The sequence below is a fragment of the Stegostoma tigrinum genome, unplaced genomic scaffold, assembly GCF_030684315.1.
Source record: "Stegostoma tigrinum isolate sSteTig4 unplaced genomic scaffold, sSteTig4.hap1 scaffold_836, whole genome shotgun sequence".
In the NCBI taxonomy this organism is placed as follows: Eukaryota; Metazoa; Chordata; class Chondrichthyes; order Orectolobiformes; family Stegostomatidae; genus Stegostoma; species Stegostoma tigrinum.
In genome coordinates, this window is record NW_026728786.1 from 1 (window position 1) to 10000 (window position 10000).

The 10000-nt window shown below is 55.6% G+C and overlaps 1 pseudogene; it reads right to left on the reverse strand.

The window, feature by feature from the left end:
- Positions 1-548: 548 nt before the first annotated feature.
- LOC132209307 (deoxyribonuclease gamma-like) overlaps positions 549-10000 on the reverse strand; it is a 9564-nt pseudogene continuing 112 nt past the window's right edge.

The window sequence follows — 10000 nt, forward strand, 5'->3', positions numbered from 1 at the left end:
AGCTTTTTACCATTAAAAGAAATATCTTCATCCCCTGAAAACCTGTATGTCTGAGTCTACGCTCTGGGGGTGGATGTGGAGCAGCAGAGGAGAAAAGGGGCAGGGGTAATGTTTGGGGGTGGGGGGGTGTCTTTCTCCTGTGTGGTCTTGGGAACACTGGTCTCTGGGGTGAGGTGGAGGTTCAGGGTAAATTTGGAATGGGGAGAGGAGCTGGACTGTGGGGGTGCAGTTTGTGAAGAGGGAAGGGAGTTGGGGTGGGGGTGCCTGCACCAGTTTACATGGTAAATCTCATCAGAGCTGCCCCCAATCCCCCACACTCTGAAGTTTTATTCCATTTGAGACTCGGCTAACCTGTGTGTAGCTCCAAAATAACAAGCCAACCCACTCTTCCACATCAATAAACTTTTTACTTCCAACCATTTGAGGAACAGTCTCTACTCTCCTCTCCATTTCATGATTGGAGCTCCTCGCAATCCATGTTGCGAATCCGAAGGAAGCTTGGACTGTTGGCCAAGTGGGGCATGCCTGGGCTGCTTGCTGGGTGAAGGTCAGAGTTCACTGTGGGTGTCTCTTTCCACTTTAATTTCCACCTCCACTGGGTAGTGCTCACTCACTGCTCCAGCCTGTGGGATTGAAACATGATAGGACAGGTTAAAAAGTGGAACTCTAGTCGGTCTATCAGTCAGCATGCACCTTGTCAAAGGGTGTGTTCCCACCTCGTCCTCAGACAGTCCAAACTCCACCTGGAAATGGAATGCTTTGGCTGATCCAGGCACAATAGTGCTGTGAAACTTGGGATCCATGTGCAATCATCCTGCAAGACAAGGTGAGGAGGTGGGGGTTAGTTTGACAGGCTGGTGAGGAATGACCACTTAAACCTCAATGCCGATTTCAGGCCATTCAGCCCCTTGAAAAGGGAGGGAAGGCTTTGCTGAAGCTACAAGGTGCTGGTCAGTGCAAAGCTGGGTTACTGCTGATTAGTTTTGAGGTCCCTTACATAAAGAAAGATGGCCTGTCCTTGGAGGCAGTCCAGAGGAGGTTCATTCAGCTGATCCTCAGTATGGAGGGGACCCTCTGGGGAGGTGTTGGTAAATTGGGCCTGTACTCACTAAGAATGAGGCCACCATCTTGAAAGACAATATCCTTGAGCTTGATGGGGGAGATGTGGTGAGTTTGGGGCCCCATCTCCACAGAAGGAAGTATGGAAGAGGGTCTGGAGGTTTTCTCCATGGAAAGTGGGAGTCGCTTTTTGGATTTGTTGGTTTGGTGGGGTGGAAAATGATCTTGGAGTGAAGAAGGAACATGGCAGAGGCCTGCAGTGAAGCATGAATGCTGGCATGGACTGAATGGCCTCTATCTGTGCCTCATGTTCCAGAGCTTCCTCCTTGCCGTCCCTCAGCCACTACTCCCCTGACCCCGTCGTCAAACTCTCCTTCGCGCTCTCGCTCTCTTCTTTCCACCCCCCTCCCCCCACTCACTGACTCCCAGAGCCTGACCTGTCATAGGCGCAGTGGGTACTCTTGGAGATGGTAGTGTCTTCCTCATCACCAATTAGCCAGTGGAAGCTGGGGTCAGTGCGCAGTCGGATGGTTTCCCAGTCGCTGTGTGAGACATAGCTGCAACCTGCATTCAGATCCCCCAGCAACATCATGTCCTAGGGCAGGGTGGGGGAAGAGAGGGCAGTCAGGTCCTGGGGGGGAGGGGAGGTGTGTGGTGTGGTGATGCTATCAGTCACACCTGTCTTGGTTTTCTCTCTCTCTCCCCCTCCCCACACACGCCCGTGCTCTCTCCCCACACATGCCCGTGACCTCCTTACCTCGATGCCCCACTTCTTCCTAACTTCCAGGAAGACTTTGTAAAGCTCCTCCATCTCCTGCGCAGCGCTGTCTGGGGCGGTGTGCAGCCCGATCAGAACAAAGTCTTTGATTGCTAAGAAGACAGAAGCTAGCTTGTCACTTCAGTGTAGGAGCTGGGTCACAGCCACAAGCCAACAATTCCAGTCGTACACCCACGTAGCCAGCATCTGCCACTCTGCTTTCATGTACCTTCTTAGTCCCCTCTTCAAAGAACTCAGTCGAGTTGGTGAGACATGATTTCTCACCCACAAAGCCAAGCTGACTCTCCCTAATCAGTCCTTGCCTTTCCAAATGCATGTAGATCCTGCCTGCCATAATGTGCTCCAACAACTTACTCACCACGGATGTCAGATTCATGGGTTTGTAGCTCCATGGCTTTTCCTTGCAGCCTTCATTAAGGAAATGCACAACGTTAGCTGCCAGTCTTCCAGCACCACCTCACTTGTTGCTGTTAATGACATAAGTATCTGTGCTAGTGGCCCCACAATATCCTGGGATACACTTGATTGGGATCCAGTGACTTATCTGCCTTAATGCATTTCATTTAAAACAGTGACCTGCATTCCAGCAGGTAGTGCACAGGTGACTGAGCTGAGGTGCTGAATGACCTCCTCTTGCACATGGAAGCTTTTCCTGACAGATCAGAAGCTGTATCTGTGCCATAACTGCACGTAACTCCCTCCCCAAGGGTGAGAAACCAAGCTCTCAAAGATCAATTAGCTGTTGCCCCAGGACGCAACCTCAAATCCTTACCAGTTCGTGGAGAATGGAACCAAGTGCTGAACGGGCCTCGAGCGAAGACATCTGGGTTACCATTCTTGTTATCTTCATACTGGTAACTGTCTATAATCATGACTGAGTCTGACCTGAGGAGACAAATGCAACAACCTGAGGATGAAGCAACACCCCTCAAGTTCTCAGGCACTGTGGTAGAGTACCCCCCCGCCCCCTGCCGGGAGTAAACGCCAATGTTCCTTTTGTCTTTCTGACCACTTACTGTCTGTGCACCAACACGTTCATGTCCTTGCACACCTAGATCCCTCTGCGCTGTTGAGGGTAATGCTGATGGTCCACAGCAGAGGTTGAAGACTGTGAGCTGACAGCTTCCAGCAGCTAACTGGGAAACACTCGCAGCTGTTCCCTGGGGACAAGGGTTTGTCATGTCAGGAGATGTTTTTTCAAACGGGCCGCCATTCCTTGGGGTTTTGAAGAGTGGGAGGGGGATTGACAGGGAGGAAATTGAGACGATCGTTCCCCACTGTGCGCCCCCCAGCCCCACATCATGTGGTGGAAAATTTTGAATGAAGGGGGCTGCCATTTTAGAATGAGGTGTCTCCAATTTCAAATGGAGATGAGGATGAACTCTGCCATCATACCTCAAGAACCTGGGCTGGGTCAGTAACTTTCTTAAAGGCCTAGTTAAGAGTTTCGATCCTCGAGGAGAGGGTTGTTTGGGCGTTGGTTGGGGGGGGGGGGGGGGGTTGGGATAGCAGAGTTGAGGCCACAACCCATAAGGGACAGGCCAATAAGAATGTGCCATTCAGTTATAGCTGATGTGTTTCTCAATCCGATTCTCCTTCTGTCTCCCAGTAAACCTCAATCACCAATCTTGCTGAGACTGGTGACAGAAGGCTGGAATGACATTGTCCTGGGTCCTATTTCTGGTGGAAGAAGCAACATAGCCCATCTCTGTCCTTTCTCACCCCATGACCCCCCCCCCCCCCCCCCCCCACTAATACTTGCCCATTGCTGTGAAGTACCTGTAGACAAAGACATACTGTTCTTTGTAATGGCTGTGACCCAGCCTCTTGCTGGCTATGTAGCTGTACTTGTGAGTCCTGTCGAACCTGTGCGGAGAGTGGGAAGACGATGAGTCCCAACAGCATTGGCGAGAGCCTCCCTGGTGCCGGCTCGGTTGATGAAATTCCAATTAGCCCAAGCCTCATCCATTATACAGCTGCCTGGGAGACGAACCAGCTAAATATTTTCATTGGCATAGCTCTAGACCCATTCCACCCCTCCCTGGAAGGGTCAAGCATGTCTGCAAACCCATCGCACCCTTCCCCGGGAGCATCAATCCGAGCTCCAGACCCCATCCCACAATGGGAGGCGACAGAGATAGGAAGGGGGCTGGAGGGGGTGACAGGGATAGGGAGGGTGTGTAGGGGGTGATGGAGATTGGGAGGGGTGTAGGGGGCTGGAGGGGGTGACAGAGATTGCGAGGGGGTGTAGGGGGCTGGACGAGGTGATGGAGATAGGGAGGGTGTGCAGGGGGCTGGAGGAGGTGATGGAGATAGGGAGGGGGTGTGGGGGTCTGGAGGAGGTGATGGAGATAAGGAGGGGGTGTAGTGGGCTGGAGGAGGTTACAGAGATTGGGAGGGGGTGTAGGGGCTGGCTGAGGTGACGGAGATAGGGAGGGGGTGCAGGAGGCTGGAGGAGGTGATGGAGATAGGGAAGGGGTATCGGGGGCTGGAGGAGGTGACGGGAATAGGGAGGGGGTGTAGGGGGCTGGAAGAGGTGATGGAGATAGGGAGGGGTGTGTAGGGGGCTGGAGGAGTTGATGGAGATAGGGAGGGGTGTGTAGGGGGCTGGAGGAGGATGGAGATAGGGGGTGTAGGGGACTTGAGGAAGTGACAGAGATAGGGAGGGGGTGTAGGGGGCTGGAGGAGGTGACGGAGATAGGGAGGGGGTGTAGGGGACTGGAGGAAGTGATGGAGATTGGTAGGGGGCTGGAGGAGGTGACGGAGATATGGAGGGGGTGTAGGGGGCTGGAGGAGGTGACGGAGATATGGAGGGGGTGTAGGGGGTTGGAGGAGGTGATGGAGATAGGGAGGGGGTGTGGGGGTCTGGAGGAGGTGATGGAGATAAGGAGGGGGTGTAGTGGGCTGGAGGAGGTTACGGAGATTGAGAGGGGGTGTAGGGGCTGGCTGAGGTGACGGAGATAGGGAGGGGGTGTAGGGGGCTGGAGGAGGTGATGGAGATAGGGAGGGGGTGTAGGGGACTGGAGGAAGTGACGGAGATAGGGAGGGGGTGTAGGAGGCTGGAGGAGGTGACGGAGATTGGGAGGGGGTGTAGGGGGCTGGAGGGTGTGACAGATTGGGAGGGGGTGTAGGGGGCTGGAGGGTGTGACAGAGATTGGGAAGGGGTATAGGGGGCTGAAGGAGGTGACAGGGAAGGGATATAGGGGGCTGGAGGGTGTGACGGAGATTGGGAAGGGGTATAGGGGGCTGGAGGAGGTGACAGATAGGGAAGGGATATAGGGGGCTGGAGGGGGGTGACGGAGATTGGGGGGGGTGTAGGGGGCTGGAGGAGGTGACAGCAATAGGGAGGGGGTGACGGAGATTGGTAGGGGGCTGGAGGGAGTGACAGGGATAGGGAGGGTGTGTAGGGGGCTGGAGGGGGTGACGGAGATTGGGAGGGGTTGTAGGGGGCTGGAGGATGTGACAGAGATAGAGAGGGTGTGTAGGGGCTGGAAGAGGTGACAGAGATAGGGAGGCATGTAGGGGCCGGAGGGGGTGCCGGAGATGAACAGGACTCCGGCGAGTTGTGAAACTATGGTGAAGTGGAAGTTGTGAGTGTAGTGAAAATTTGAGTCTGGAGAGCTCCTCTGCAGGCTCCAGCAGTCAGTGAGCTGTTATGGAGTTGCCTGGGGCTGGTGGGTGATCAGAGTCGGGTGGGTTGAGAGGTGTGGGAGATGGGGCTGGCGTCAGGTGAAAGACCCGTTCCTGGGGTGCAGTTGAACACCAATTATCTGTCAAGGAGAGAAAGAGTGCGTGATGTGGGAGAAGGTGTGTGCTGGGGAGGTGACTCACTGCTGGACGATGAAAGCAAAGTCTCAGAGAAAGTGGAAGAATTGAGCGATGTCAGGGGCACTTGGGCCCAGCTCCACGGTGAGAGGCCTGACTTTGGGGGCAGCCTCCAATGGGAAGGGGGTGTTGGAGGTGGGGGGTGGTGGTGTTGGAGGTGGGGGTTGGGGGGGTGGTGTTGGAGGTGGGGGTTGGGGGGGGTGGTGTTGGAGGTGGGGGTTGGGGGGGGTGGTGTTGGAGGTGGGGGTTGGGGGGGGTGGTGTTGGAGGTGGGGGTTGGGGGGGGTGGTGTTGGAGGTGGGGGTTGGGGGGGTGGTGTTGGAGGTGGGGGTTGGGGGGTTGGTGTTGGAGGTGGGGGTGGGGGGGGGTTGGTGTGGGGGTGGAGGGGGTGGTGTTGGCGTGGGGGTGGGGGGGCACACACAGCATCTCACCTGTTCAGCTCTTCGACGAGAGATTCAGTCACTTTGCCCTTGGTGTCACGAACCTCCATGATCAGGCAAATGTCACAGCGGCTCACAATCTAATTCGTTGTTCAAGCACACAGCGAGTGTTATTATAATGTGCAGGAGGGCTGTCGGGGGAGGTTACCGAGCATGGGCTGTGCGGATGGGTCTGTATGTGTGAACCAGGGGGAAGCAGTGGGACGTTCGGCCCACCTCGCTTGCACATTCTGAATGTGCTTTGTTGTGTAGGTCTTTGTGGGTCTGGATGGGATGTCCTTTGGAAGGTCAGCACTGACCCAACAGGCCGAATGGCCTGGTTTCACCACACTGTGGTGACTCCTGTGACAACCTCACCCAGAGAGACGTTTCGTGGATGGACTAGTGCCATCCAGGCCGTCGGCCTTCAGTGGTGGTACCATGAACTCAACGCCAAACCTCGCAAAACTGACCATGAATGGGGCAAAGGAGTGAACCTGAGGGGAGAACCCTCGGAGATGCAGGGCCAGAGAGACCCCCGTGCATGCCCTGCAGGACAGGGAGATGAAGGTATAACTTGGCTTTATTACTCAAGGCACTGATAACAAGATGGGGAAGGTATGATGAGACTGTACAACGTTGGTTTGGCCATAGCTGGAGTACTGTGTGCAGTTCTGGTCACCACACTACAGGAAGGATGTGATAGCACTGGAGGGGGTGCAGCGGAGATTCACCTGGGTATTACCTGGGATGGAGAGACTGGGCTACATAGAGAGGCTGCAGGGGATATCCTCAGGGCAGGAGAAGTCAGGCACGAACACGATAGGCCGAAGAGCCTCTTCCTTTGCTGTTATAAAACTCGACGACTCTCTAAAAACCCCTTCCAAAACCAAACACAGTTTTGACAGAATGAAGCAGCTTCTATTTCCTCACACTCTGAAAAAACCGCAGAAAGTTGCAAAGCTCCTTCCAGCCCCTGACAAGTTACTCACTGCTGCGGTTTAACGCCTCACTCCCTCAGCTCTGACCCTCTGACAGCGCCCGCTCCCTCAGCTCTGACCCTCTGACAGTGCACACTCCCTCAGCGCTGACCCTCCGACAGTGCACACTCCCTCAGCGCTGACCCTCCAACAGTGCCTGTTCCCTCAGCACTGACCCTCCGAGAGTGACCACTCCCTCAGCACTGACCCTCCAACAGTGTGGTGCTCCCTCAGCACTGACCCTCCGACAGTGCGGCACTCCTCAGCACTGACCCTCTGACAGTGCCCACTCCCTCAGCACTGACCCTCCGACAGTGTGGCACTCCTCAGCACTGACCCTCTGACAGTGCCCACTTCCTCAGCACTGACCCTCCGACAGTGCCTGTTCCCTCAGCACTGACCCTCCGAGAGTGACCACTCCCTCAGCACTGACCCTCCGACAGTGTGGCACTCCTCAGCACTGACCCTCCGACAGTGTGGTGCTCCCTCAGCACTGACCCTCCAACAGTGTGGTGCTCCCTCAGTACTGACCCTCAGACAGTGCCCGCTCCCTCAGCGCTGACCGTCCGACAGTACCCCCTTCCTTGGGTGTGAAAAGCCAGTGTTCCGATGATAGGTGGCTGGTGGTGAGGAGTTGGGACCATTGGGTGTGTGTTGGATGCTTTTCAGTGGGTCAGTACGCCTCGATTGGGCCGAATGGCCATATTGCACACTTTCAGGATTGTGTGATGCTCTGAAGGTGAGATTGAAGGGATGGACATTTACAGACCTTGACGATGATCCCCATCACCCTGGATTTTGCAGCTTTGGAAGGCCCCAGGCACTTGGCATTGAAGGAACAGATTTGGAAGGAGAGGACACCAGGGCAGACGGCCAGAATGCACAGCACCAGACAGCACTTCATTGCCAACTTCTATCTGAATCGGCAAGAATGAAATTAAAGTTCACCAGTTCCTCTTGTAACTTCTTCCACCTGAACCCGAATGCACCCTAACCCTAACCCTAACCCAAACCCTAACCTGATCACTGCATGTACCTGCACCTTCACCATCGAGGAGAGCTCCCAGGTCATTCAGCAACATGCAGCATCGGGCAGTTGACCAGCTGACCAGTGCAGGGATGGGGAGGGGTGGGCATGGCTTGGCGGGCATGGTGTCTGTGTGAGAGTTCGCTAACATTACCCTCCCATCTGTTCTCCAACCCAGCAGCCCCAGGCCCTCCCCACATCCACATCTTCTCCCTCCCTAACATTGCACTCCTGACACCCACATCCTCTCCCTCCCTAACATTGCACTCCCGACACCCACATCCTCTCCCTCCCTAACATTGCACTCCCGACACCCATATCCTCTCCCTCCCTAACATTGCGCTCCTGACACCCACATCCTCTCCCTCCCTAACATTGCACTCCTGACACCCACATCCTCTCCCTCCCTAACATTGCACTCCCGACACCCACATCCTCTCCCTCCCTAACATTGCACTCCCGACACCCATATCCTCTCCCTCCCTAACACTGCACTCCCCACACCCGTATCCTCTCCCTCCCTAACATTGCGCTCCCCACACCCGTATCCTCTCCCTCCCTAACACTGCACTCCCCACACCCATATCCTCTCCCTCCCTAACATTGCACTCCCGACACCCGTATCCTCTCCCTCCCTAACATTGCGCTCCCCACACCCGTATCCTCTCCCTCCCTAACATCGTGCTCCCCACACTCACATCCTCTCCCTCCTTAACATTGCGCTCCCCACACCCACATCCTCTCCCTCTCTAACATCGTGCTCCTCACACCCATTGCCTCTCCCTCCTTAGCATTCCACTCCCCACACCCATATCCTCTCCCTCCCTAACATTGCACTCCCGACACCCATATCCTCACCCTCCCTAGCATTGTGGTCCCCACACCCGTATCCTCTCCCTCCCTAACTTTACGCTCCCCACACCCGTATCCTCTCCCTCCCTAACATCGTGCTCCCCACACCCATATCCTCTCCCTCCCTAAGATCGCGCTCCCCACACCAACATCCTCTCCCTCCCTAACATCTTGCTCCCCACACCCACATCCTCTCCCTCCTTAGCATTGCGCTCCCCACACCCACATCCTCTCCCTCCCTAACACTGCACTCCCCACACCCATATCCTCTCCCTCCCTAAGATCGCGCTCCCCACACCAACATCCTCTCCCTCCCTAACATCTCGCTCCCCACACCCACATCCTCTCCCTCCTTAGCATTGCGCTCCCCACACCCACATCCTCTCCCTCCCTAACACTGCACTCCCCACACCCATATCCTCTCCCTCCCTAAGATCGCGCTCCCCACACCAACATCCTCTCCCTCCCTAACATCTCGCTCCCCACACCCACATCCTCTCCCTCCTTAGCATTGCGCTCCCCACACCCACATCCTCTCCCTCCTTAGCATTGCGCTCCCTACACCCACATCCTCTCCCTGCCGAACATTGCGCTGCTGGGGGCAGGTTGCAGGTGGCAATTCCTGCCCGGTCTCTGTGTCTGTCTTTGCCTGCCCTGTTTCCTTCTATTCCTCCCTGGCACTGACAAACCTTCTTTCCATGGCCACCTCCCTTACATGATGAGCCCTGCACCAGCTCACCCCGCTGCTCTCCTCGAAGTGGAACTCACCGTCAGCCAATTTAATCAGTCCCCTGGTGACTCGAGTGCTGGCCTGAATGTCCAGTGGCCAGCGCAGAGGCTATTCACCGTCCCCAACGGCAAACTAATGCTGACACGACGCACAGTCAGCAGATGGAAACTGGAGAATGTGTTTTCTCTTGTGTCTGTGTGTCTCAGTGTGAGTGCGTGTGTGTGCGCGTGAGTATGTGAGAGTGTGTGTGGTAGAGTGAGAGGGGGTGTGTCGGAGTGAGTGTGTGTGGGTGAGTGAGAGGGTGTGTGTGTGTGTGTGTGTGTGTGTGTGA